The sequence below is a fragment of the Microcebus murinus genome, chromosome 15 (genome assembly GCF_040939455.1).
Source record: "Microcebus murinus isolate Inina chromosome 15, M.murinus_Inina_mat1.0, whole genome shotgun sequence".
NCBI classification, from domain to species: Eukaryota; Metazoa; Chordata; class Mammalia; order Primates; family Cheirogaleidae; genus Microcebus; species Microcebus murinus.
This window is the reverse complement of record NC_134118.1, coordinates 77,461,017-77,486,073: the sequence shown is the minus strand read 5'-3', so window position 1 is coordinate 77,486,073 and position 25,057 is coordinate 77,461,017. Positions and strand designations below refer to the sequence as shown.

The following is a 25,057-nucleotide window of genomic DNA, read 5'->3' as shown; positions in this document are numbered from 1 at the left end:
AGCCTACGGCACCCGGTATTCCCAGGCGGTCTCCCATCCAAGTACTAACCAGGCCCGACCCTGCTTAGCTTCCGAGACCAGACGAGGTCGGGCGCGTTCAGGGTGGTGTGGCCCTAGACGGCAGAGGGCGCCCCTGCCCCGCTCAAGAAGCCGAGCCTCTCTGCGCTTCCCCGCCGCCTCCTCCCGCCCCAGGCCCCGCACCGGCGCTGACCCGCGCCGGGCCGGGCCTGTTGAGTTCACCGGCCGGGTCCGGCGGGCTCCGAGGGACGGGGGTGACAGGCGGGGCGGGGCGGGCAGGGAGCGGTGGGCCGGGGTGGGGGGCTGTCTCTCTATACACACACACACACACACACACACACTCACACTCACACAAGATGCGCCTCCACGGCTGGACTCGCCAAGGTGGAGACCTTCCAGCCCCCTTCCTCTCCTCGCCTGGCCTCCTTCACCTACCCGCCCCCCACCCCCAGCTCGTGGCCGCCCCCGCCGCCGCCGCCGCCGCCGCCGCCGATTGCGCACGCGCGGATCGCCCGCCCTTTGACCCCAGGCAGGGGCCGCCCTCCCCGACAACCCCTTTCAGCTGGGCCCCCCACCCTGTGGGTGGGCTGCCGCCTATTCCCCCGGGCCCGGGCTGGGGCACAGCGCATGGGGGAGGGGAGCGAGTGTATGGGGCGTCTCTCTCTCTCTCTAGGGATGTGTCCCATGGGTGGGGTGGCGTGGTTTGTGGGGCGCTGAAGAAATCAGTCCCCTCCATCTCCTACCTCTGGAAAACGCCCAAGCCCTTGGAGAACTGCCGGCAACGCGACCGGGGGGGCCGGGACCCTCCTCTGTGTCCTCCTGTGGCCCAGTCCAAGGGGCCGGGGCCTGGGCCTGGCCGGGGCTGCATTGGACCCCGACCACCCTGGCGTGTGGACTCGCTAAAAATCGGCCATTAGATATTGGATTCCAGCTTCATTGAGGTCATTTCACTAATGAGTGCACCGGAAAGAGTTTCCTAATCCATCTGTGAGGGTGGCAACTGAAAGAGAATTTTAAAGCTGACAGAATAGGCGAGGAAAGGCATAGGAGATTTCCACACCCAGTAAGGAAGCCTTTCCCGAAATGGAAGAAAGAAACGAGCAAACAGAAACACCGGTAGCCCGCCAGGATCAGAGTCTGCCCCCGAGAGAAAGTACCCTGACCAGGTTCACCCGTGGGTGGGTGGCGAGCTAGCGGCATTCAGAAGAGCGAGGCCCGCAGTCTGTGCAGAAGACACCTGCACTCGGGTGTGTGTGTGGCGGCACGATTCACAAGCAGCTCCAGATGTTAAGCCAAGGAGAAGCCAGGGAGTTCCCAACGCCCCAGGTGTCCTCAGCCCACGACTGGCTGCTGGGGGAATGCGAAGCCCGGCTCCTTGTCTCAGAGCGGGACAACCAGGAGGTGTGACGTACACCCCGGGGTTCCCAGGAGGATCAGGCTGAAGCTGGGACTTGGCCTGAAAGTGTCCCCTCGCATGGCCACCCCCTTCCCCTTCCTGCTCCTCTACTCCTGGTGCCCCTCCATCCAGGGGCCAGACCTTAAAGAGTCACCCGCAAGAGAATCCTGGTCCCAAAGGAGCCTTCTGGGGGACCCGTGCTGAGAGAGGTTGTGGGCATGGCCCGCTGGGGCTCTGCCCGACCCAGGGCTGAGAGATGCAACCTCCCAGCTCTGGGTCCCTGCAGGGGAAGCGTTGGCAAGCACAGGGCCAGTCCTCCAAAGGCCCAGGTGCAGGGAGCCCAGGCCAAGCAGCCTGTGGAAGAAGCCACCCCGGGAAGACGACTGCAGGCCACGGCCCTTCCCACCTCCTCCTCCTCCTCCTCCTGCTCCTCCACCCCCACCGACCTCCCACCCCCCACCCCCGACATGGCGCAGGGCTCAGAGACACCTCAGACACTTGCTACCCAAAGTGCAAAGGGCATCAGTTGCTCCTCCAAACCCCCCCCCCTGCCCAGCAGACCGCGTCGTCCAGCCAGCCCCCGGGCCTCCCTGGGGTGCCCAGCACAAAAGTGCAGACAACCACCGGACCCTCAATCTCAGTTTTCGGATGTTTTTGCCACTCTAAGGACCCGCAGGCCAGCTGGGCCTTCTGGCAGGACAGAGAGCCCCGGAATCCGACGTGGAGAGCTGGGTGTACGTCCCCACGAGGAGGCGGTCCCCACCTCCGCGGCTCTCCCCTTGCGGGGGTGGTGAAAGCAGCCACGGGGCCTCGGAGAAGACACCAGGCTGGGCGCCCGCCCCACAGTGGGGGCACGTCCCCCGCAGGCCACTTAGCGACGGCCGCCGGCCGGCGGACGGTTGGGTGGCGCGAGACGCTGCGGCCGCCCTGCTACCGGGTTCCTGGGAGGGCGTCCTGGAACCAGCGTCCACACCAAGCCCTTGGAAGGCCCAGGCGACGGAGGAGCCCCGTCAGGCAGGGGCCGAGGACGGTGACGGCCCGGGCGGGGAGGAGCGTGTCAGGCAGGGGCAGAGGACGGTGACAGGTGACAGGCCGGGCGGGAAGGAGTCAGTCAGGCAGGGGCCGAGGAGGAGACGGGCTGGGTAAGGGTTAGGGTTAGAGTCAGGGCACAAGTCACAATCGCAAAGACCTGGAAGCGACCCGAGTGCCCATCGACCCACGAGTGCGTAAATGAAATGTGGCGCGTGGACACCACGGAGTGCTATTCAGCTAGGAGGAGCAGCGGTGAGAGGGCACCTCTCGTGGTTCTCCTGGCCAGAGCTGGAACCCGTTCCAGTAAGCCAGGTAGCCCAAGAATGGACACACGAGCACCACGTGCTCGCGCTCACCAGCAAATGGGTACGAACCGATGGACACCTAAGTGGACACAGAGGAATCACCTTCATCGGGTGGGTGTCGGGCGGGTGGGGGGAGGGGATGGGCATACACCTCCATTAGGAATGGGGTGGGTGCGCACCGACTGGGGCATGGGCGCACTTGAGGCTCTGACCCGAGGGGGGAGGCTGGGAGAGGGCAACGTACCCGACCTTAACATTGGTACCCCCACAATACGCTGGAACGACATCAGAGGTAAATGAATAAGAACACAGGGGGGAGGGGGGCACGGGCAACACATGTCACCTTAATACTTGGACTCCCATCATCTGCTTGAAAAGAGAGAGAAAAGAAAATGCAATCATAGAGATAAGAGACACTTTTTAAAAATAATGAATCCGAAGAGAAAAGTAAAAGGAGGCCTGTGGAGCAGGTCTGGGTGCGACTCCGGATCCCCCAACATCAGGTGCCACCACCAAAGATTCCTACGTGTAGCCCATAGAACCCCAAAAGCAACGGGACGAGTTCTGGTCACATACTCCCTCCAAATGACATCCTGGCCTTCTTCTGGAACTCCCTCCCCTCTCAGACTCTCAAGGTTTCCTCCAGCGTGTCGGTTCCCACAGAGCAGACCTTTGGTCTGAGACCTGACAGTCCAGAAGCCACGCATGCTGCCGCGTGACGGCGGTGTCGCGGCTTGGGACAAGAGGAGGCCCCACGGTGCGGGCTGGGGCGCCAGGCACCGCGGCGGGCGCTGAGGGTGGGGGTGACCCCCACCCCGGGCCGCCGCCTCGCTCCCAGAGAGGGGACAGAACAAGAGGCAAAACAAAAAAAAAAAAAAAGAAGAAGCCTACGGCACCCGGTATTCCCAGGCGGTCTCCCATCCAAGTACTAACCAGGCCCGACCCTGCTTAGCTTCCGAGACCAGACGAGGTCGGGCGCGTTCAGGGTGGTGTGGCCCTAGACGGCGGAGGGCGCCCCTGCCCCGCTCAAGAAGCCGAGCCTCTCTGCGCTTCCCCGCCGCCTCCTCCCGCCCCAGGCCCCGCACCGGCGCTGACCCGCGCCGGGCCGGGCCTGTTGAGTTCACCGGCCGGGTCCGGCGGGCTCCGAGGGACGGGGGTGACAGGCGGGGCGGGGCGGGCAGGGAGCGGTGGGCCGGGGTGGGGGGCTGTCTCTCTATACACACACACACACACACACACACACTCACACTCACACAAGATGCGCCTCCACGGCTGGACTCGCCAAGGTGGAGACCTTCCAGCCCCCTTCCTCTCCTCGCCTGGCCTCCTTCACCTACCCGCCCCCCACCCCCAGCTCGTGGCCGCCCCCGCCGCCGCCGCCGCCGCCGCCGCCGCCGATTGCGCACGCGCGGATCGCCCGCCCTTTGACCCCAGGCAGGGGCCGCCCTCCCCGACAACCCCTTTCAGCTGGGCCCCCCACCCTGTGGGTGGGCTGCCGCCTATTCCCCCGGGCCCCGGGCTGGGGCACAGCGCATGGGGGAGGGGAGCGAGTGTATGGGGCGTCTCTCTCTCTCTCTAGGGATGTGTCCCATGGGTGGGGTGGCGTGGTTTGTGGGGCGCTGAAGAAATCAGTCCCCTCCATCTCCTACCTCTGGAAAACGCCCAAGCCCTTGGAGAACTGCCGGCAACGCGACCGGGGGGGCCGGGACCCTCCTCTGTGTCCTCCTGTGGCCCAGTCCAAGGGGCCGGGGCCTGGGCCTGGCCGGGGCTGCATTGGACCCCGACCACCCTGGCGTGTGGACTCGCTAAAAATCGGCCATTAGATATTGGATTCCAGCTTCATTGAGGTCATTTCACTAATGAGTGCACCGGAAAGAGTTTCCTAATCCATCTGTGAGGGTGGCAACTGAAAGAGAATTTTAAAGCTGACAGAATAGGCGAGGAAAGGCATAGGAGATTTCCACACCCAGTAAGGAAGCCTTTCCCGAAATGGAAGAAAGAAACGAGCAAACAGAAACACCGGTAGCCCGCCAGGATCAGAGTCTGCCCCCGAGAGAAAGTACCCTGACCAGGTTCACCCGTGGGTGGGTGGCGAGCTAGCGGCATTCAGAAGAGCGAGGCCCGCAGTCTGTGCAGAAGACACCTGCACTCGGGTGTGTGTGTGGCGGCACGATTCACAAGCAGCTCCAGATGTTAAGCCAAGGAGAAGCCAGGGAGTTCCCAACGCCCCAGGTGTCCTCAGCCCACGACTGGCTGCTGGGGGAATGCGAAGCCCGGCTCCTTGTCTCAGAGCGGGACAACCAGGAGGTGTGACGTACACCCCGGGGTTCCCAGGAGGATCAGGCTGAAGCTGGGACTTGGCCTGAAAGTGTCCCCTCGCATGGCCACCCCCTTCCCCTTCCTGCTCCTCTACTCCTGGTGCCCCTCCATCCAGGGGCCAGACCTTAAAGAGTCACCCGCAAGAGAATCCTGGTCCCAAAGGAGCCTTCTGGGGGACCCGTGCTGAGAGAGGTTGTGGGCATGGCCCGCTGGGGCTCTGCCCGACCCAGGGCTGAGAGATGCAACCTCCCAGCTCTGGGTCCCTGCAGGGGAAGCGTTGGCAAGCACAGGGCCAGTCCTCCAAAGGCCCAGGTGCAGGGAGCCCAGGCCAAGCAGCCTGTGGAAGAAGCCACCCCGGGAAGACGACTGCAGGCCACGGCCCTTCCCACCTCCTCCTCCTCCTCCTCCTGCTCCTCCACCCCCACCGACCTCCCACCCCCCACCCCCGACATGGCGCAGGGCTCAGAGACACCTCAGACACTTGCTACCCAAAGTGCAAAGGGCATCAGTTGCTCCTCCAAACCCCCCCCCCTGCCCAGCAGACCGCGTCGTCCAGCCAGCCCCCGGGCCTCCCTGGGGTGCCCAGCACAAAAGTGCAGACAACCACCGGACCCTCAATCTCAGTTTTCGGATGTTTTTGCCACTCTAAGGACCCGCAGGCCAGCTGGGCCTTCTGGCAGGACAGAGAGCCCCGGAATCCGACGTGGAGAGCTGGGTGTACGTCCCCACGAGGAGGCGGTCCCCACCTCCGCGGCTCTCCCCTTGCGGGGGTGGTGAAAGCAGCCACGGGGCCTCGGAGAAGACACCAGGCTGGGCGCCCGCCCCACAGTGGGGGCACGTCCCCCGCAGGCCACTTAGCGACGGCCGCCGGCCGGCGGACGGTTGGGTGGCGCGAGACGCTGCGGCCGCCCTGCTACCGGGTTCCTGGGAGGGCGTCCTGGAACCAGCGTCCACACCAAGCCCTTGGAAGGCCCAGGCGACGGAGGAGCCCCGTCAGGCAGGGGCCGAGGACGGTGACGGCCCGGGCGGGGAGGAGCGTGTCAGGCAGGGGCAGAGGACGGTGACAGGTGACAGGCCGGGCGGGAAGGAGTCAGTCAGGCAGGGGCCGAGGAGGAGACGGGCTGGGTAAGGGTTAGGGTTAGAGTCAGGGCACAAGTCACAATCGCAAAGACCTGGAAGCGACCCGAGTGCCCATCGACCCACGAGTGCGTAAATGAAATGTGGCGCGTGGACACCACGGAGTGCTATTCAGCTAGGAGGAGCAGCGGTGAGAGGGCACCTCTCGTGGTTCTCCTGGCCAGAGCTGGAACCCGTTCCAGTAAGCCAGGTAGCCCAAGAATGGACACACGAGCACCACGTGCTCGCGCTCACCAGCAAATGGGTACGAACCGATGGACACCTAAGTGGACACAGAGGAATCACCTTCATCGGGTGGGTGTCGGGCGGGTGGGGGGAGGGGATGGGCATACACCTCCATTAGGAATGGGGTGGGTGCGCACCGACTGGGGCATGGGCGCACTTGAGGCTCTGACCCGAGGGGGGAGGCTGGGAGAGGGCAACGTACCCGACCTTAACATTGGTACCCCCACAATACGCTGGAACGACATCAGAGGTAAATGAATAAGAACACAGGGGGGAGGGGGGCACGGGCAACACATGTCACCTTAATACTTGGACTCCCATCATCTGCTTGAAAAGAGAGAGAAAAGAAAATGCAATCATAGAGATAAGAGACACTTTTTAAAAATAATGAATCCGAAGAGAAAAGTAAAAGGAGGCCTGTGGAGCAGGTCTGGGTGCGACTCCGGATCCCCCAACATCAGGTGCCACCACCAAAGATTCCTACGTGTAGCCCATAGAACCCCAAAAGCAACGGGACGAGTTCTGGTCACATACTCCCTCCAAATGACATCCTGGCCTTCTTCTGGAACTCCCTCCCCTCTCAGACTCTCAAGGTTTCCTCCAGCGTGTCGGTTCCCACAGAGCAGACCTTTGGTCTGAGACCTGACAGTCCAGAAGCCACGCATGCTGCCGCGTGACGGCGGTGTCGCGGCTTGGGACAAGAGGAGGCCCCACGGTGCGGGCTGGGGCGCCAGGCACCGCGGCGGGCGCTGAGGGTGGGGGTGACCCCCACCCCGGGCCGCCGCCTCGCTCCCAGAGAGGGGACAGAACAAGAGGCAAAACAAAAAAAAAAAAAAAGAAGAAGCCTACGGCACCCGGTATTCCCAGGCGGTCTCCCATCCAAGTACTAACCAGGCCCGACCCTGCTTAGCTTCCGAGACCAGACGAGGTCGGGCGCGTTCAGGGTGGTGTGGCCCTAGACGGCGGAGGGCGCCCCTGCCCCGCTCAAGAAGCCGAGCCTCTCTGCGCTTCCCCGCCGCCTCCTCCCGCCCCAGGCCCCGCACCGGCGCTGACCCGCGCCGGGCCGGGCCTGTTGAGTTCACCGGCCGGGTCCGGCGGGCTCCGAGGGACGGGGGTGACAGGCGGGGCGGGGCGGGCAGGGAGCGGTGGGCCGGGGTGGGGGGCTGTCTCTCTATACACACACACACACACACACACACACTCACACTCACACAAGATGCGCCTCCACGGCTGGACTCGCCAAGGTGGAGACCTTCCAGCCCCCTTCCTCTCCTCGCCTGGCCTCCTTCACCTACCCGCCCCCCACCCCCAGCTCGTGGCCGCCCCCGCCGCCGCCGCCGCCGCCGCCGCCGCCGCCGATTGCGCACGCGCGGATCGCCCGCCCTTTGACCCCAGGCAGGGGCCGCCCTCCCTGACAACCCCTTTCAGCTGGGCCCCCCACCCTGTGGGTGGGCTGCCGCCTATTCCCCCGGGCCCCGGGCTGGGGCACAGCGCATGGGGGAGGGGAGCGAGTGTATGGGGCGTCTCTCTCTCTCTCTAGGGATGTGTCCCATGGGTGGGGTGGCGTGGTTTGTGGGGCGCTGAAGAAATCAGTCCCCTCCATCTCCTACCTCTGGAAAACGCCCAAGCCCTTGGAGAACTGCCGGCAACGCGACCGGGGGGGCCGGGACCCTCCTCTGCGTCCTCCTGTGGCCCAGTCCAAGGGGCCGGGGCCTGGGCCTGGCCGGGGCTGCATTGGACCCCGACCACCCTGGCGTGTGGACTCGCTAAAAATCGGCCATTAGATATTGGATTCCAGCTTCATTGAGGTCATTTCACTAATGAGTGCACCGGAAAGAGTTTCCTAATCCATCTGTGAGGGTGGCAACTGAAAGAGAATTTTAAAGCTGACAGAATAGGCGAGGAAAGGCATAGGAGATTTCCACACCCAGTAAGGAAGCCTTTCCCGAAATGGAAGAAAGAAACGAGCAAACAGAAACACCGGTAGCCCGCCAGGATCAGAGTCTGCCCCCGAGAGAAAGTACCCTGACCAGGTTCACCCGTGGGTGGGTGGCGAGCTAGCGGCATTCAGAAGAGCGAGGCCCGCAGTCTGTGCAGAAGACACCTGCACTCGGGTGTGTGTGTGGCGGCACGATTCACAAGCAGCTCCAGATGTTAAGCCAAGGAGAAGCCAGGGAGTTCCCAACGCCCCAGGTGTCCTCAGCCCACGACTGGCTGCTGGGGGAATGCGAAGCCCGGCTCCTTGTCTCAGAGCGGGACAACCAGGAGGTGTGACGTACACCCCGGGGTTCCCAGGAGGATCAGGCTGAAGCTGGGACTTGGCCTGAAAGTGTCCCCTCGCATGGCCACCCCCTTCCCCTTCCTGCTCCTCTACTCCTGGTGCCCCTCCATCCAGGGGCCAGACCTTAAAGAGTCACCCGCAAGAGAATCCTGGTCCCAAAGGAGCCTTCTGGGGGACCCGTGCTGAGAGAGGTTGTGGGCATGGCCCGCTGGGGCTCTGCCCGACCCAGGGCTGAGAGATGCAACCTCCCAGCTCTGGGTCCCTGCAGGGGAAGCGTTGGCAAGCACAGGGCCAGTCCTCCAAAGGCCCAGGTGCAGGGAGCCCAGGCCAAGCAGCCTGTGGAAGAAGCCACCCCGGGAAGACGACTGCAGGCCACGGCCCTTCCCACCTCCTCCTCCTCCTCCTCCTGCTCCTCCACCCCCACCGACCTCCCACCCCCCACCCCCGACATGGCGCAGGGCTCAGAGACACCTCAGACACTTGCTACCCAAAGTGCAAAGGGCATCAGTTGCTCCTCCAAACCCCCCCCCCTGCCCAGCAGACCGCGTCGTCCAGCCAGCCCCCGGGCCTCCCTGGGGTGCCCAGCACAAAAGTGCAGACAACCACCGGACCCTCAATCTCAGTTTTCGGATGTTTTTGCCACTCTAAGGACCCGCAGGCCAGCTGGGCCTTCTGGCAGGACAGAGAGCCCCGGAATCCGACGTGGAGAGCTGGGTGTACGTCCCCACGAGGAGGCGGTCCCCACCTCCGCGGCTCTCCCCTTGCGGGGGGGGGTGAAAGCAGCCACGGGGCCTCGGAGAAGACACCAGGCTGGGCGCCCGCCCCACAGTGGGGGCACGTCCCCCGCAGGCCACTTAGCGACGGCCGCCGGCCGGCGGACGGTTGGGTGGCGCGAGACGCTGCGGCCGCCCTGCTACCGGGTTCCTGGGAGGGCGTCCTGGAACCAGCGTCCACACCAAGCCCTTGGAAGGCCCAGGCGACGGAGGAGCCCCGTCAGGCAGGGGCCGAGGACGGTGACGGCCCGGGCGGGGAGGAGCGTGTCAGGCAGGGGCAGAGGACGGTGACAGGTGACAGGCCGGGCGGGAAGGAGTCAGTCAGGCAGGGGCCGAGGAGGAGACGGGCTGGGTAAGGGTTAGGGTTAGAGTCAGGGCACAAGTCACAATCGCAAAGACCTGGAAGCGACCCGAGTGCCCATCGACCCACGAGTGCGTAAATGAAATGTGGCGCGTGGACACCACGGAGTGCTATTCAGCTAGGAGGAGCAGCGGTGAGAGGGCACCTCTCGTGGTTCTCCTGGCCAGAGCTGGAACCCGTTCCAGTAAGCCAGGTAGCCCAAGAATGGACACACGAGCACCACGTGCTCGCGCTCACCAGCAAATGGGTACGAACCGATGGACACCTAAGTGGACACAGAGGAATCACCTTCATCGGGTGGGTGTCGGGCGGGTGGGGGGAGGGGATGGGCATACACCTCCATTAGGAATGGGGTGGGTGCGCACCGACTGGGGCATGGGCGCACTTGAGGCTCTGACCCGAGGGGGGAGGCTGGGAGAGGGCAACGTACCCGACCTTAACATTGGTACCCCCACAATACGCTGGAACGACATCAGAGGTAAATGAATAAGAACACAGGGGGGAGGGGGGCACGGGCAACACATGTCACCTTAATACTTGGACTCCCATCATCTGCTTGAAAAGAGAGAGAAAAGAAAATGCAATCATAGAGATAAGAGACACTTTTTAAAAATAATGAATCCGAAGAGAAAAGTAAAAGGAGGCCTGTGGAGCAGGTCTGGGTGCGACTCCGGATCCCCCAACATCAGGTGCCACCACCAAAGATTCCTACGTGTAGCCCATAGAACCCCAAAAGCAACGGGACGAGTTCTGGTCACATACTCCCTCCAAATGACATCCTGGCCTTCTTCTGGAACTCCCTCCCCTCTCAGACTCTCAAGGTTTCCTCCAGCGTGTCGGTTCCCACAGAGCAGACCTTTGGTCTGAGACCTGACAGTCCAGAAGCCACGCATGCTGCCGCGTGACGGCGGTGTCGCGGCTTGGGACAAGAGGAGGCCCCACGGTGCGGGCTGGGGCGCCAGGCACCGCGGCGGGCGCTGAGGGTGGGGGTGACCCCCACCCCGGGCCGCCGCCTCGCTCCCAGAGAGGGGACAGAACAAGAGGCAAAACAAAAAAAAAAAAAAAGAAGAAGCCTACGGCACCCGGTATTCCCAGGCGGTCTCCCATCCAAGTACTAACCAGGCCCGACCCTGCTTAGCTTCCGAGACCAGACGAGGTCGGGCGCGTTCAGGGTGGTGTGGCCCTAGACGGCGGAGGGCGCCCCTGCCCCGCTCAAGAAGCCGAGCCTCTCTGCGCTTCCCCGCCGCCTCCTCCCGCCCCAGGCCCCGCACCGGCGCTGACCCGCGCCGGGCCGGGCCTGTTGAGTTCACCGGCCGGGTCCGGCGGGCTCCGAGGGACGGGGGTGACAGGCGGGGCGGGGCGGGCAGGGAGCGGTGGGCCGGGGTGGGGGGCTGTCTCTCTATACACACACACACACACACACACACACTCACACTCACACAAGATGCGCCTCCACGGCTGGACTCGCCAAGGTGGAGACCTTCCAGCCCCCTTCCTCTCCTCGCCTGGCCTCCTTCACCTACCCGCCCCCCACCCCCAGCTCGTGGCCGCCCCCGCCGCCGCCGCCGCCGCCGCCGCCGCCGCCGCCGCCGATTGCGCACGCGCGGATCGCCCGCCCTTTGACCCCAGGCAGGGGCCGCCCTCCCCGACAACCCCTTTCAGCTGGGCCCCCCACCCTGTGGGTGGGCTGCCGCCTATTCCCCCGGGCCCCGGGCTGGGGCACAGCGCATGGGGGAGGGGAGCGAGTGTATGGGGCGTCTCTCTCTCTCTCTAGGGATGTGTCCCATGGGTGGGGTGGCGTGGTTTGTGGGGCGCTGAAGAAATCAGTCCCCTCCATCTCCTACCTCTGGAAAACGCCCAAGCCCTTGGAGAACTGCCGGCAACGCGACCGGGGGGGCCGGGACCCTCCTCTGTGTCCTCCTGTGGCCCAGTCCAAGGGGCCGGGGCCTGGGCCTGGCCGGGGCTGCATTGGACCCCGACCACCCTGGCGTGTGGACTCGCTAAAAATCGGCCATTAGATATTGGATTCCAGCTTCATTGAGGTCATTTCACTAATGAGTGCACCGGAAAGAGTTTCCTAATCCATCTGTGAGGGTGGCAACTGAAAGAGAATTTTAAAGCTGACAGAATAGGCGAGGAAAGGCATAGGAGATTTCCACACCCAGTAAGGAAGCCTTTCCCGAAATGGAAGAAAGAAACGAGCAAACAGAAACACCGGTAGCCCGCCAGGATCAGAGTCTGCCCCCGAGAGAAAGTACCCTGACCAGGTTCACCCGTGGGTGGGTGGCGAGCTAGCGGCATTCAGAAGAGCGAGGCCCGCAGTCTGTGCAGAAGACACCTGCACTCGGGTGTGTGTGTGGCGGCACGATTCACAAGCAGCTCCAGATGTTAAGCCAAGGAGAAGCCAGGGAGTTCCCAACGCCCCAGGTGTCCTCAGCCCACGACTGGCTGCTGGGGGAATGCGAAGCCCGGCTCCTTGTCTCAGAGCGGGACAACCAGGAGGTGTGACGTACACCCCGGGGTTCCCAGGAGGATCAGGCTGAAGCTGGGACTTGGCCTGAAAGTGTCCCCTCGCATGGCCACCCCCTTCCCCTTCCTGCTCCTCTACTCCTGGTGCCCCTCCATCCAGGGGCCAGACCTTAAAGAGTCACCCGCAAGAGAATCCTGGTCCCAAAGGAGCCTTCTGGGGGACCCGTGCTGAGAGAGGTTGTGGGCATGGCCCGCTGGGGCTCTGCCCGACCCAGGGCTGAGAGATGCAACCTCCCAGCTCTGGGTCCCTGCAGGGGAAGCGTTGGCAAGCACAGGGCCAGTCCTCCAAAGGCCCAGGTGCAGGGAGCCCAGGCCAAGCAGCCTGTGGAAGAAGCCACCCCGGGAAGACGACTGCAGGCCACGGCCCTTCCCACCTCCTCCTCCTCCTCCTCCTGCTCCTCCACCCCCACCGACCTCCCACCCCCCACCCCCGACATGGCGCAGGGCTCAGAGACACCTCAGACACTTGCTACCCAAAGTGCAAAGGGCATCAGTTGCTCCTCCAAACCCCCCCCCCTGCCCAGCAGACCGCGTCGTCCAGCCAGCCCCCGGGCCTCCCTGGGGTGCCCAGCACAAAAGTGCAGACAACCACCGGACCCTCAATCTCAGTTTTCGGATGTTTTTGCCACTCTAAGGACCCGCAGGCCAGCTGGGCCTTCTGGCAGGACAGAGAGCCCCGGAATCCGACGTGGAGAGCTGGGTGTACGTCCCCACGAGGAGGCGGTCCCCACCTCCGCGGCTCTCCCCTTGCGGGGGGGGGTGAAAGCAGCCACGGGGCCTCGGAGAAGACACCAGGCTGGGCGCCCGCCCCACAGTGGGGGCACGTCCCCCGCAGGCCACTTAGCGACGGCCGCCGGCCGGCGGACGGTTGGGTGGCGCGAGACGCTGCGGCCGCCCTGCTACCGGGTTCCTGGGAGGGCGTCCTGGAACCAGCGTCCACACCAAGCCCTTGGAAGGCCCAGGCGACGGAGGAGCCCCGTCAGGCAGGGGCCGAGGACGGTGACGGCCCGGGCGGGGAGGAGCGTGTCAGGCAGGGGCAGAGGACGGTGACAGGTGACAGGCCGGGCGGGAAGGAGTCAGTCAGGCAGGGGCCGAGGAGGAGACGGGCTGGGTAAGGGTTAGGGTTAGAGTCAGGGCACAAGTCACAATCGCAAAGACCTGGAAGCGACCCGAGTGCCCATCGACCCACGAGTGCGTAAATGAAATGTGGCGCGTGGACACCACGGAGTGCTATTCAGCTAGGAGGAGCAGCGGTGAGAGGGCACCTCTCGTGGTTCTCCTGGCCAGAGCTGGAACCCGTTCCAGTAAGCCAGGTAGCCCAAGAATGGACACACGAGCACCACGTGCTCGCGCTCACCAGCAAATGGGTACGAACCGATGGACACCTAAGTGGACACAGAGGAATCACCTTCATCGGGTGGGTGTCGGGCGGGTGGGGGGAGGGGATGGGCATACACCTCCATTAGGAATGGGGTGGGTGCGCACCGACTGGGGGATGGGCGCACTTGAGGCTCTGACCCGAGGGGGGAGGCAGGGAGAGGGCAACGTACCCGACCCTAACATTGGTACCCCCACAATACGCTGGAACGACATCAGAGGTAAATGAATAAGAACACAGGGGGGAGGGGGGCACGGGCAACACATGTCACCTTAATACTTGGACTCCCATCATCTGCTTGAAAAGAGAGAGAAAAGAAAATGCAATCATAGAGATAAGAGACACTTTTTAAAAATAATGAATCCGAAGAGAAAAGTAAAAGGAGGCCTGTGGAGCAGGTCTGGGTGCGACTCCGGATCCCCCAACATCAGGTGCCACCACCAAAGATTCCTACGTGTAGCCCATAGAACCCCAAAAGCAACGGGACGAGTTCTGGTCACATACTCCCTCCAAATGACATCCTGGCCTTCTTCTGGAACTCCCTCCCCTCTCAGACTCTCAAGGTTTCCTCCAGCGTGTCGGTTCCCACAGAGCAGACCTTTGGTCTGAGACCTGACAGTCCAGAAGCCACGCATGCTGCCGCGTGACGGCGGTGTCGCGGCTTGGGACAAGAGGAGGCCCCACGGTGCGGGCTGGGGCGCCAGGCACCGCGGCGGGCGCTGAGGGTGGGGGTGACCCCCACCCCGGGCCGCCGCCTCGCTCCCAGAGAGGGGACAGAACAAGAGGCAAAACAAAAAAAAAAAAAAAGAAGAAGCCTACGGCACCCGGTATTCCCAGGCGGTCTCCCATCCAAGTACTAACCAGGCCCGACCCTGCTTAGCTTCCGAGACCAGACGAGGTCGGGCGCGTTCAGGGTGGTGTGGCCCTAGACGGCGGAGGGCGCCCCTGCCCCGCTCAAGAAGCCGAGCCTCTCTGCGCTTCCCCGCCGCCTCCTCCCGCCCCAGGCCCCGCACCGGCGCTGACCCGCGCCGGGCCGGGCCTGTTGAGTTCACCGGCCGGGTCCGGCGGGCTCCGAGGGACGGGGGTGACAGGCGGGGCGGGGCGGGCAGGGAGCGGTGGGCCGGGGTGGGGGGCTGTCTCTCTATACACACACACACACACACACACACACTCACACTCACACAAGATGCGCCTCCACGGCTGGACTCGCCAAGGTGGAGACCTTCCAGCCCCCTTCCTCTCCTCGCCTGGCCTCCTTCACCTACCCGCCCCCCACCCCCAGCTCGTGGCCGCCCCCGCCGCCGCCGCCGCCGCCGCCGCCGCCGCCGATTGCGCACGCGCGGATCGCCCGCCCTTTGACCCCAGGCAGGGGCCGCCCTCCCCGACAACCCCTTTCAGCTGGGCCCCCCACCCTGTGGGTGGGCTGCCGCCTATTCCCCCGGGCCCCGGGCTGGGGCACAGCGCATGGGGGAGGGGAGCGAGTGTATGGGGCGTCTCTCTCTCTCTCTAGGGATGTGTCCCATGGGTGGGGTGGCGTGGTTTGTGGGGCGCTGAAGAAATCAGTCCCCTCCATCTCCTACCTCTGGAAAACGCCCAAGCCCTTGGAGAACTGCCGGCAACGCGACCGGGGGGGCCGGGACCCTCCTCTGCGTCCTCCTGTGGCCCAGTCCAAGGGGCCGGGGCCTGGGCCTGGCCGGGGCTGCATTGGACCCCGACCACCCTGGCGTGTGGACTCGCTAAAAATCGGCCATTAGATATTGGATTCCAGCTTCATTGAGGTCATTTCACTAATGAGTGCACCGGAAAGAGTTTCCTAATCCATCTGTGAGGGTGGCAACTGAAAGAGAATTTTAAAGCTGACAGAATAGGCGAGGAAAGGCATAGGAGATTTCCACACCCAGTAAGGAAGCCTTTCCCGAAATGGAAGAAAGAAACGAGCAAACAGAAACACCGGTAGCCCGCCAGGATCAGAGTCTGCCCCCGAGAGAAAGTACCCTGACCAGGTTCACCCGTGGGTGGGTGGCGAGCTAGCGGCATTCAGAAGAGCGAGGCCCGCAGTCTGTGCAGAAGACACCTGCACTCGGGTGTGTGTGTGGCGGCACGATTCACAAGCAGCTCCAGATGTTAAGCCAAGGAGAAGCCAGGGAGTTCCCAACGCCCCAGGTGTCCTCAGCCCACGACTGGCTGCTGGGGGAATGCGAAGCCCGGCTCCTTGTCTCAGAGCGGGACAACCAGGAGGTGTGACGTACACCCCGGGGTTCCCAGGAGGATCAGGCTGAAGCTGGGACTTGGCCTGAAAGTGTCCCCTCGCATGGCCACCCCCTTCCCCTTCCTGCTCCTCTACTCCTGGTGCCCCTCCATCCAGGGGCCAGACCTTAAAGAGTCACCCGCAAGAGAATCCTGGTCCCAAAGGAGCCTTCTGGGGGACCCGTGCTGAGAGAGGTTGTGGGCATGGCCCGCTGGGGCTCTGCCCGACCCAGGGCTGAGAGATGCAACCTCCCAGCTCTGGGTCCCTGCAGGGGAAGCGTTGGCAAGCACAGGGCCAGTCCTCCAAAGGCCCAGGTGCAGGGAGCCCAGGCCAAGCAGCCTGTGGAAGAAGCCACCCCGGGAAGACGACTGCAGGCCACGGCCCTTCCCACCTCCTCCTCCTCCTCCTCCTGCTCCTCCACCCCCACCGACCTCCCACCCCCCACCCCCGACATGGCGCAGGGCTCAGAGACACCTCAGACACTTGCTACCCAAAGTGCAAAGGGCATCAGTTGCTCCTCCAAACCCCCCCCCCTGCCCAGCAGACCGCGTCGTCCAGCCAGCCCCCGGGCCTCCCTGGGGTGCCCAGCACAAAAGTGCAGACAACCACCGGACCCTCAATCTCAGTTTTCGGATGTTTTTGCCACTCTAAGGACCCGCAGGCCAGCTGGGCCTTCTGGCAGGACAGAGAGCCCCGGAATCCGACGTGGAGAGCTGGGTGTACGTCCCCACGAGGAGGCGGTCCCCACCTCCGCGGCTCTCCCCTTGCGGGGGGGGGTGAAAGCAGCCACGGGGCCTCGGAGAAGACACCAGGCTGGGCGCCCGCCCCACAGTGGGGGCACGTCCCCCGCAGGCCACTTAGCGACGGCCGCCGGCCGGCGGACGGTTGGGTGGCGCGAGACGCTGCGGCCGCCCTGCTACCGGGTTCCTGGGAGGGCGTCCTGGAACCAGCGTCCACACCAAGCCCTTGGAAGGCCCAGGCGACGGAGGAGCCCCGTCAGGCAGGGGCCGAGGACGGTGACGGCCCGGGCGGGGAGGAGCGTGTCAGGCAGGGGCAGAGGACGGTGACAGGTGACAGGCCGGGCGGGAAGGAGTCAGTCAGGCAGGGGCCGAGGAGGAGACGGGCTGGGTAAGGGTTAGGGTTAGAGTCAGGGCACAAGTCACAATCGCAAAGACCTGGAAGCGACCCGAGTGCCCATCGACCCACGAGTGCGTAAATGAAATGTGGCGCGTGGACACCACGGAGTGCTATTCAGCTAGGAGGAGCAGCGGTGAGAGGGCACCTCTCGTGGTTCTCCTGGCCAGAGCTGGAACCCGTTCCAGTAAGCCAGGTAGCCCAAGAATGGACACACGAGCACCACGTGCTCGCGCTCACCAGCAAATGGGTACGAACCGATGGACACCTAAGTGGACACAGAGGAATCACCTTCATCGGGTGGGTGTCGGGCGGGTGGGGGGAGGGGATGGGCATACACCTCCATTAGGAATGGGGTGGGTGCGCACCGACTGGGGGATGGGCGCACTTGAGGCTCTGACCCGAGGGGGGAGGCAGGGAGAGGGCAACGTACCCGACCCTAACATTGGTACCCCCACAATACGCTGGAACGACATCAGAGGTAAATGAATAAGAACACAGGGGGGAGGGGGGCACGGGCAACACATGTCACCTTAATACTTGGACTCCCATCATCTGCTTGAAAAGAGAGAGAAAAGAAAATGCAATCATAGAGATAAGAGACACTTTTTAAAAATAATGAATCCGAAGAGAAAAGTAAAAGGAGGCCTGTGGAGCAGGTCTGGGTGCGACTCCGGATCCCCCAACATCAGGTGCCACCACCAAAGATTCCTACGTGTAGCCCATAGAACCCCAAAAGCAACGGGACGAGTTCTGGTCACATACTCCCTCCAAATGACATCCTGGCCTTCTTCTGGAACTCCCTCCCCTCTCAGACTCTCAAGGTTTCCTCCAGCGTGTCGGTTCCCACAGAGCAGACCTTTGGTCTGAGACCTGACAGTCCAGAAGCCACGCATGCTGCCGCGTGACGGCGGTGTCGCGGCTTGGGACAAGAGGAGGCCCCACGGTGCGGGCTGGGGCGCCAGGCACCGCGGCGGGCGCTGAGGGTGGGGGTGACCCCCACCCCGGGCCGCCGCCTCGCTCCCAGAGAGGGGACAGAACAAGAGGCAAAACAAAAAAAAAAAAAAAGAAGAAGCCTACGGCACCCGGTATTCCCAGGCGGTCTCCCATCCAAGTACTAACCAGGCCCGACCCTGCTTAGCTTCCGAGACCAGACGAGGTCGGGCGCGTTCAGGGTGGTGTGGCCCTAGACGGCGGAGGGCGCCCCTGCCCCGCTCAAGAAGCCGAGCCTCTCTGCGCTTCCCCGCCGCCTCCTCCCGCCCCAGGCCCCGCACCGGCGCTGACCCGCGCCGGGCCGGGCCTGTTGAGTTCACCGGCCGGGTCCGGCGGGCTCCGAGGGACGGGGGTGACAGGCGGGGCGGGGCGGGCAGGGAGCGGTGGGCCGGGGTGGGGGGCTGTCTCTCTATACACACACACACACACACACACACACTCACACTCACACAAGATGCGCCTCCACGGCTGGACTCGCCAAGGTGGAGACCTTCCAGCCCCCTTCCTCTCCTCGCCTGGCCTCCTTCACCTACCCGCCCCCCACCCCCAGCTCGTGGCCGCCCCCGCCGCCGCCGCCGCCGCCGCCGCCGCCGCCGATTGCGCACGCGCGGATCGCCCGCCCTTTGACCCCAGGCAGGGGCCGCCCTCCCCGACAACCCCTTTCAGCTGGGCCCCCCACCCTGTGGGTGGGCTGCCGCCTATTCCCCCGGGCCCCGGGCTGGGGCACAGCGCATGGGGGAGGGGAGCGAGTGTATGGGGCGTCTCTCTCTCTCTCTAGGGATGTGTCCCATGGGTGGGGTGGCGTGGTTTGTGGGGCGCTGAAGAAATCAGTCCCCTCCATCTCCTACCTCTGGAAAACGCCCAAGCCCTTGGAGAACTGCCGGCAACGCGACCGGGGGGGCCGGGACCCTCCTCTGCGTCCTCCTGTGGCCCAGTCCAAGGGGCCGGGGCCTGGGCCTGGCCGGGGCTGCATTGGACCCCGACCACCCTGGCGTGTGGACTCGCTAAAAATCGGCCATTAGATATTGGATTCCAGCTTCATTGAGGTCATTTCACTAATGAGTGCACCGGAAAGAGTTTCCTAATCCATCTGTGAGGGTGGCAACTGAAAGAGAATTTTAAAGCTGACAGAATAGGCGAGGAAAGGCATAGGAGATTTCCACACCCAGTAAGGAAGCCTTTCCCGAAATGGAAGAAAGAAACGAGCAAACAGAAACACCGGTAGCCCGCCAGGATCAGAGTCTGCCCCCGAGAGAAAGTACCCTGACCAGGTTCACCCGTGGGTGGGTGGCGAGCTAGCGGCATTCAGAAGAGCGAGGCCCGCAGTCTGTGCAGAAGACACCTGCACTCGGGTGTGTGTGTGGCGGCACGATTCACAAGCAGCTCCAGATGTTAAGCCAAGGAGAAGCCAGGGAGTTCCCAACGCCCCAGGTGTCCTCAGCCCACGACTGGCTGCTGGGGGAATGCGAAGCCCGGCTCCTTGTCTCAGAGCGGGACAACCAGGAGGTGTGACGTACACCCCGGGGTTCCCAGGAGGATCAGGCTGAAGCTGGGACTTGGCCTGAAAGTGTCCCCTCGCATGGCCACCCCCTTCCCCTTCCTGCTCCTCTACTCCTGGTGCCCCTCCATCCAGGGGCCAGACCTTAAAGAGTCACCCGCAAGAGAATCCTGGTCCCAAAGGAGCCTTCTGGGGGACCCGTGCTGAGAGAGGTTGTGGGCATGGCCCGCTGGGGCTCTGCCCGACCCAGGGCTGAGAGATGCAACCTCCCAGCTCTGGGTCCCTGCAGGGGAAGCGTTGGCAAGCACAGGGCCAGTCCTCCAAAGGCCCAGGTGCAGGGAGCCCAGGCCAAGCAGCCTGTGGAAGAAGCCACCCCGGGAAGACGACTGCAGGCCACGGCCCTTCCCACCTCCTCCTCCTCCTCCTCCTGCTCCTCCACCCCCACCGACCTCCCACCCCCCACCCCCGACATGGCGCAGGGCTCAGAGACACCTCAGACACTTGCTACCCAAAGTGCAAAGGGCATCAGTTGCTCCTCCAAACCCCCCCCCCTGCCCAGCAGACCGCGTCGTCCAGCCAGCCCCCGGGCCTCCCTGGGGTGCCCAGCACAAAAGTGCAGACAACCACCGGACCCTCAATCTCAGTTTTCGGATGTTTTTGCCACTCTAAGGACCCGCAGGCCAGCTGGGCCTTCTGGCAGGACAGAGAGCCCCGGAATCCGACGTGGAGAGCTGGGTGTACGTCCCCACGAGGAGGCGGTCCCCACCTCCGCGGCTCTCCCCTTGCGGGGGTGGTGAAAGCAGCCACGGGGCCTCGGAGAAGACACCAGGCTGGGCGCCCGCCCCACAGTGGGGGCACGTCCCCCGCAGGCCACTTAGCGACGGCCGCCGGCCGGCGGACGGTTGGGTGGCGCGAGACGCTGCGGCCGCCCTGCTACCGGGTTCCTGGGAGGGCGTCCTGGAACCAGCGTCCACACCAAGCCCTTGGAAGGCCCAGGCGACGGAGGAGCCCCGTCAGGCAGGGGCCGAGGACGGTGACGGCCCGGGCGGGGAGGAGCGTGTCAGGCAGGGGCAGAGGACGGTGACAGGTGACAGGCCGGGCGGGAAGGAGTCAGTCAGGCAGGGGCCGAGGAGGAGACGGGCTGGGTAAGGGTTAGGGTTAGAGTCAGGGCACAAGTCACAATCGCAAAGACCTGGAAGCGACCCGAGTGCCCATCGACCCACGAGTGCGTAAATGAAATGTGGCGCGTGGACACCACGGAGTGCTATTCAGCTAGGAGGAGCAGCGGTGAGAGGGCACCTCTCGTGGTTCTCCTGGCCAGAGCTGGAACCCGTTCCAGTAAGCCAGGTAGCCCAAGAATGGACACACGAGCACCACGTGCTCGCGCTCACCAGCAAATGGGTACGAACCGATGGACACCTAAGTGGACACAGAGGAATCACCTTCATCGGGTGGGTGTCGGGCGGGTGGGGGGAGGGGATGGGCATACACCTCCATTAGGAATGGGGTGGGTGCGCACCGACTGGGGCATGGGCGCACTTGAGGCTCTGACCCGAGGGGGGAGGCTGGGAGAGGGCAACGTACCCGACCTTAACATTGGTACCCCCACAATACGCTGGAACGACATCAGAGGTAAATGAATAAGAACACAGGGGGGAGGGGGGCACGGGCAACACATGTCACCTTAATACTTGGACTCCCATCATCTGCTTGAAAAGAGAGAGAAAAGAAAATGCAATCATAGAGATAAGAGACACTTTTTAAAAATAATGAATCCGAAGAGAAAAGTAAAAGGAGGCCTGTGGAGCAGGTCTGGGTGCGACTCCGGATCCCCCAACATCAGGTGCCACCACCAAAGATTCCTACGTGTAGCCCATAGAACCCCAAAAGCAACGGGACGAGTTCTGGTCACATACTCCCTCCAAATGACATCCTGGCCTTCTTCTGGAACTCCCTCCCCTCTCAGACTCTCAAGGTTTCCTCCAGCGTGTCGGTTCCCACAGAGCAGACCTTTGGTCTGAGACCTGACAGTCCAGAAGCCACGCATGCTGCCGCGTGACGGCGGTGTCGCGGCTTGGGACAAGAGGAGGCCCCACGGTGCGGGCTGGGGCGCCAGGCACCGCGGCGGGCGCTGAGGGTGGGGGTGACCCCCACCCCGGGCCGCCGCCTCGCTCCCAGAGAGGGGACAGAACAAGAGGCAAAACAAAAAAAAAAAAAAAGAAGAAGCCTACGGCACCCGGTATTCCCAGGCGGTCTCCCATCCAAGTACTAACCAGGCCCGACCCTGCTTAGCTTCCGAGACCAGACGAGGTCGGGCGCGTTCAGGGTGGTGTGGCCCTAGACGGCGGAGGGCGCCCCTGCCCCGCTCAAGAAGCCGAGCCTCTCTGCGCTTCCCCGCCGCCTCCTCCCGCCCCAGGCCCCGCACCGGCGCTGACCCGCGCCGGGCCGGGCCTGTTGAGTTCACCGGCCGGGTCCGGCGGGCTCCGAGGGACGGGGGTGACAGGCGGGGCGGGGCGGGCAGGGAGCGGTGGGCCGGGGTGGGGGGCTGTCTCTCTATACACACACACACACACACACACACACTCACACTCACACAAGATGCGCCTCCACGGCTGGACTCGCCAAGGTGGAGACCTTCCAGCCCCCTTCCTCTCCTCGCCTGGCCTCCTTCACCTACCCGCCCCCCACCCCCAGCTCGTGGCCGCCCCCGCCGCCGCCGCCGCCGCCGCCGCCGCCGCCGCCGCCGATTGCGCACGCGCGGATCGCCCGCCCTTTGACCCCAGGCAGGGGCCGCCCTCCCCGACAACCCCTTTCAGCTGGGCCCCCCACCCTGTGGGTGGGCTGCCGCCTATTCCCCCGGGCCCCGGGCTGGGGCACAGCGCATGGGGGAGGGGAGCGAGTGTATGGGGCGTCTCTCTCTCTCTCTAGGGATGTGTCCCATGGGTGGGGTGGCGTGGTTTGTGGGGCGCTGAAGAAATCAGTCCCCTCCATCTCCTACCTCTGGAAAACGCCCAAGCCCTTGGAGAACTGCCGGCAACGCGACCGGGGGGGCCGGGACCCTCCTCTGTGTCCTCCTGTGGCCCAGTCCAAGGGGCCGGGGCCTGGGCCTGGCCGGGGCTGCATTGGACCCCGACCACCCTGGCGTGTGGACTCGCTAAAAATCGGCCATTAGATATTGGATTCCAGCTTCATTGAGGTCATTTCACTAATGAGTGCACCGGAAAGAGTTTCCTAATCCATCTGTGAGGGTGGCAACTGAAAGAGAATTTTAAAGCTGACAGAATAGGCGAGGAAAGGCATAGGAGATTTCCACACCCAGTAAGGAAGCCTTTCCCGAAATGGAAGAAAGAAACGAGCAAACAGAAACACCGGTAGCCCGCCAGGATCAGAGTCTGCCCCCGAGAGAAAGTACCCTGACCAGGTTCACCCGTGGGTGGGTGGCGAGCTAGCGGCATTCAGAAGAGCGAGGCCCGCAGTCTGTGCAGAAGACACCTGCACTCGGGTGTGTGTGTGGCGGCACGATTCACAAGCAGCTCCAGATGTTAAGCCAAGGAGAAGCCAGGGAGTTCCCAACGCCCCAGGTGTCCTCAGCCCACGACTGGCTGCTGGGGGAATGCGAAGCCCGGCTCCTTGTCTCAGAGCGGGACAACCAGGAGGTGTGACGTACACCCCGGGGTTCCCAGGAGGATCAGGCTGAAGCTGGGACTTGGCCTGAAAGTGTCCCCTCGCATGGCCACCCCCTTCCCCTTCCTGCTCCTCTACTCCTGGTGCCCCTCCATCCAGGGGCCAGACCTTAAAGAGTCACCCGCAAGAGAATCCTGGTCCCAAAGGAGCCTTCTGGGGGACCCGTGCTGAGAGAGGTTGTGGGCATGGCCCGCTGGGGCTCTGCCCGACCCAGGGCTGAGAGATGCAACCTCCCAGCTCTGGGTCCCTGCAGGGGAAGCGTTGGCAAGCACAGGGCCAGTCCTCCAAAGGCCCAGGTGCAGGGAGCCCAGGCCAAGCAGCCTGTGGAAGAAGCCACCCCGGGAAGACGACTGCAGGCCACGGCCCTTCCCACCTCCTCCTCCTCCTCCTCCTGCTCCTCCACCCCCACCGACCTCCCACCCCCCACCCCCGACATGGCGCAGGGCTCAGAGACACCTCAGACACTTGCTACCCAAAGTGCAAAGGGCATCAGTTGCTCCTCCAAACCCCCCCCCCTGCCCAGCAGACCGCGTCGTCCAGCCAGCCCCCGGGCCTCCCTGGGGTGCCCAGCACAAAAGTGCAGACAACCACCGGACCCTCAATCTCAGTTTTCGGATGTTTTTGCCACTCTAAGGACCCGCAGGCCAGCTGGGCCTTCTGGCAGGACAGAGAGCCCCGGAATCCGACGTGGAGAGCTGGGTGTACGTCCCCACGAGGAGGCGGTCCCCACCTCCGCGGCTCTCCCCTTGCGGGGGTGGTGAAAGCAGCCACGGGGCCTCGGAGAAGACACCAGGCTGGGCGCCCGCCCCACAGTGGGGGCACGTCCCCCGCAGGCCACTTAGCGACGGCCGCCGGCCGGCGGACGGTTGGGTGGCGCGAGACGCTGCGGCCGCCCTGCTACCGGGTTCCTGGGAGGGCGTCCTGGAACCAGCGTCCACACCAAGCCCTTGGAAGGCCCAGGCGACGGAGGAGCCCCGTCAGGCAGGGGCCGAGGACGGTGACGGCCCGGGCGGGGAGGAGCGTGTCAGGCAGGGGCAGAGGACGGTGACAGGTGACAGGCCGGGCGGGAAGGAGTCAGTCAGGCAGGGGCCGAGGAGGAGACGGGCTGGGTAAGGGTTAGGGTTAGAGTCAGGGCACAAGTCACAATCGCAAAGACCTGGAAGCGACCCGAGTGCCCATCGACCCACGAGTGCGTAAATGAAATGTGGCGCGTGGACACCACGGAGTGCTATTCAGCTAGGAGGAGCAGCGGTGAGAGGGCACCTCTCGTGGTTCTCCTGGCCAGAGCTGGAACCCGTTCCAGTAAGCCAGGTAGCCCAAGAATGGACACACGAGCACCACGTGCTCGCGCTCACCAGCAAATGGGTACGAACCGATGGACACCTAAGTGGACACAGAGGAATCACCTTCATCGGGTGGGTGTCGGGCGGGTGGGGGGAGGGGATGGGCATACACCTCCATTAGGAATGGGGTGGGTGCGCACCGACTGGGGCATGGGCGCACTTGAGGCTCTGACCCGAGGGGGGAGGCTGGGAGAGGGCAACGTACCCGACCTTAACATTGGTACCCCCACAATACGCTGGAACGACATCAGAGGTAAATGAATAAGAACACAGGGGGGAGGGGGGCACGGGCAACACATGTCACCTTAATACTTGGACTCCCATCATCTGCTTGAAAAGAGAGAGAAAAGAAAATGCAATCATAGAGATAAGAGACACTTTTTAAAAATAATGAATCCGAAGA

At 64.0% G+C, this 25,057-nt stretch overlaps 7 non-coding genes across 7 annotated transcripts; all 7 read right to left on the bottom strand.

The window, feature by feature from the left end:
* On the bottom strand, positions 1 to 119 carry LOC142876430 (5S ribosomal RNA). The gene has a single exon (XR_012923331.1). It is a non-coding gene; the product is annotated as a 5S ribosomal RNA (ribosomal RNA).
* A 3,516-nt stretch (positions 120 to 3,635) lies between these two features.
* Positions 3,636 to 3,754, bottom strand: LOC142876429 (5S ribosomal RNA). Its single transcript, XR_012923330.1, has one exon. It is a non-coding gene; the product is annotated as a 5S ribosomal RNA (ribosomal RNA).
* Positions 3,755 to 7,274: 3,520 nt separating this feature from the next.
* Positions 7,275 to 7,393, bottom strand: LOC142876428 (5S ribosomal RNA). The gene has a single exon (XR_012923329.1). It is a non-coding gene; the product is annotated as a 5S ribosomal RNA (ribosomal RNA).
* A 3,524-nt stretch (positions 7,394 to 10,917) lies between these two features.
* Positions 10,918 to 11,036, bottom strand: LOC142876427 (5S ribosomal RNA). Its single transcript, XR_012923328.1, has one exon. It is a non-coding gene; the product is annotated as a 5S ribosomal RNA (ribosomal RNA).
* Positions 11,037 to 14,566: 3,530 nt separating this feature from the next.
* Positions 14,567 to 14,685, bottom strand: LOC142876426 (5S ribosomal RNA). The gene has a single exon (XR_012923327.1). It is a non-coding gene; the product is annotated as a 5S ribosomal RNA (ribosomal RNA).
* Positions 14,686 to 18,209: 3,524 nt separating this feature from the next.
* Positions 18,210 to 18,328, bottom strand: LOC142876424 (5S ribosomal RNA). Its single transcript, XR_012923325.1, has one exon. It is a non-coding gene; the product is annotated as a 5S ribosomal RNA (ribosomal RNA).
* Positions 18,329 to 21,851: 3,523 nt separating this feature from the next.
* Positions 21,852 to 21,970, bottom strand: LOC142876423 (5S ribosomal RNA). Its single transcript, XR_012923324.1, has one exon. It is a non-coding gene; the product is annotated as a 5S ribosomal RNA (ribosomal RNA).
* Between the last annotated feature and the right edge of the window lie 3,087 nt (positions 21,971 to 25,057).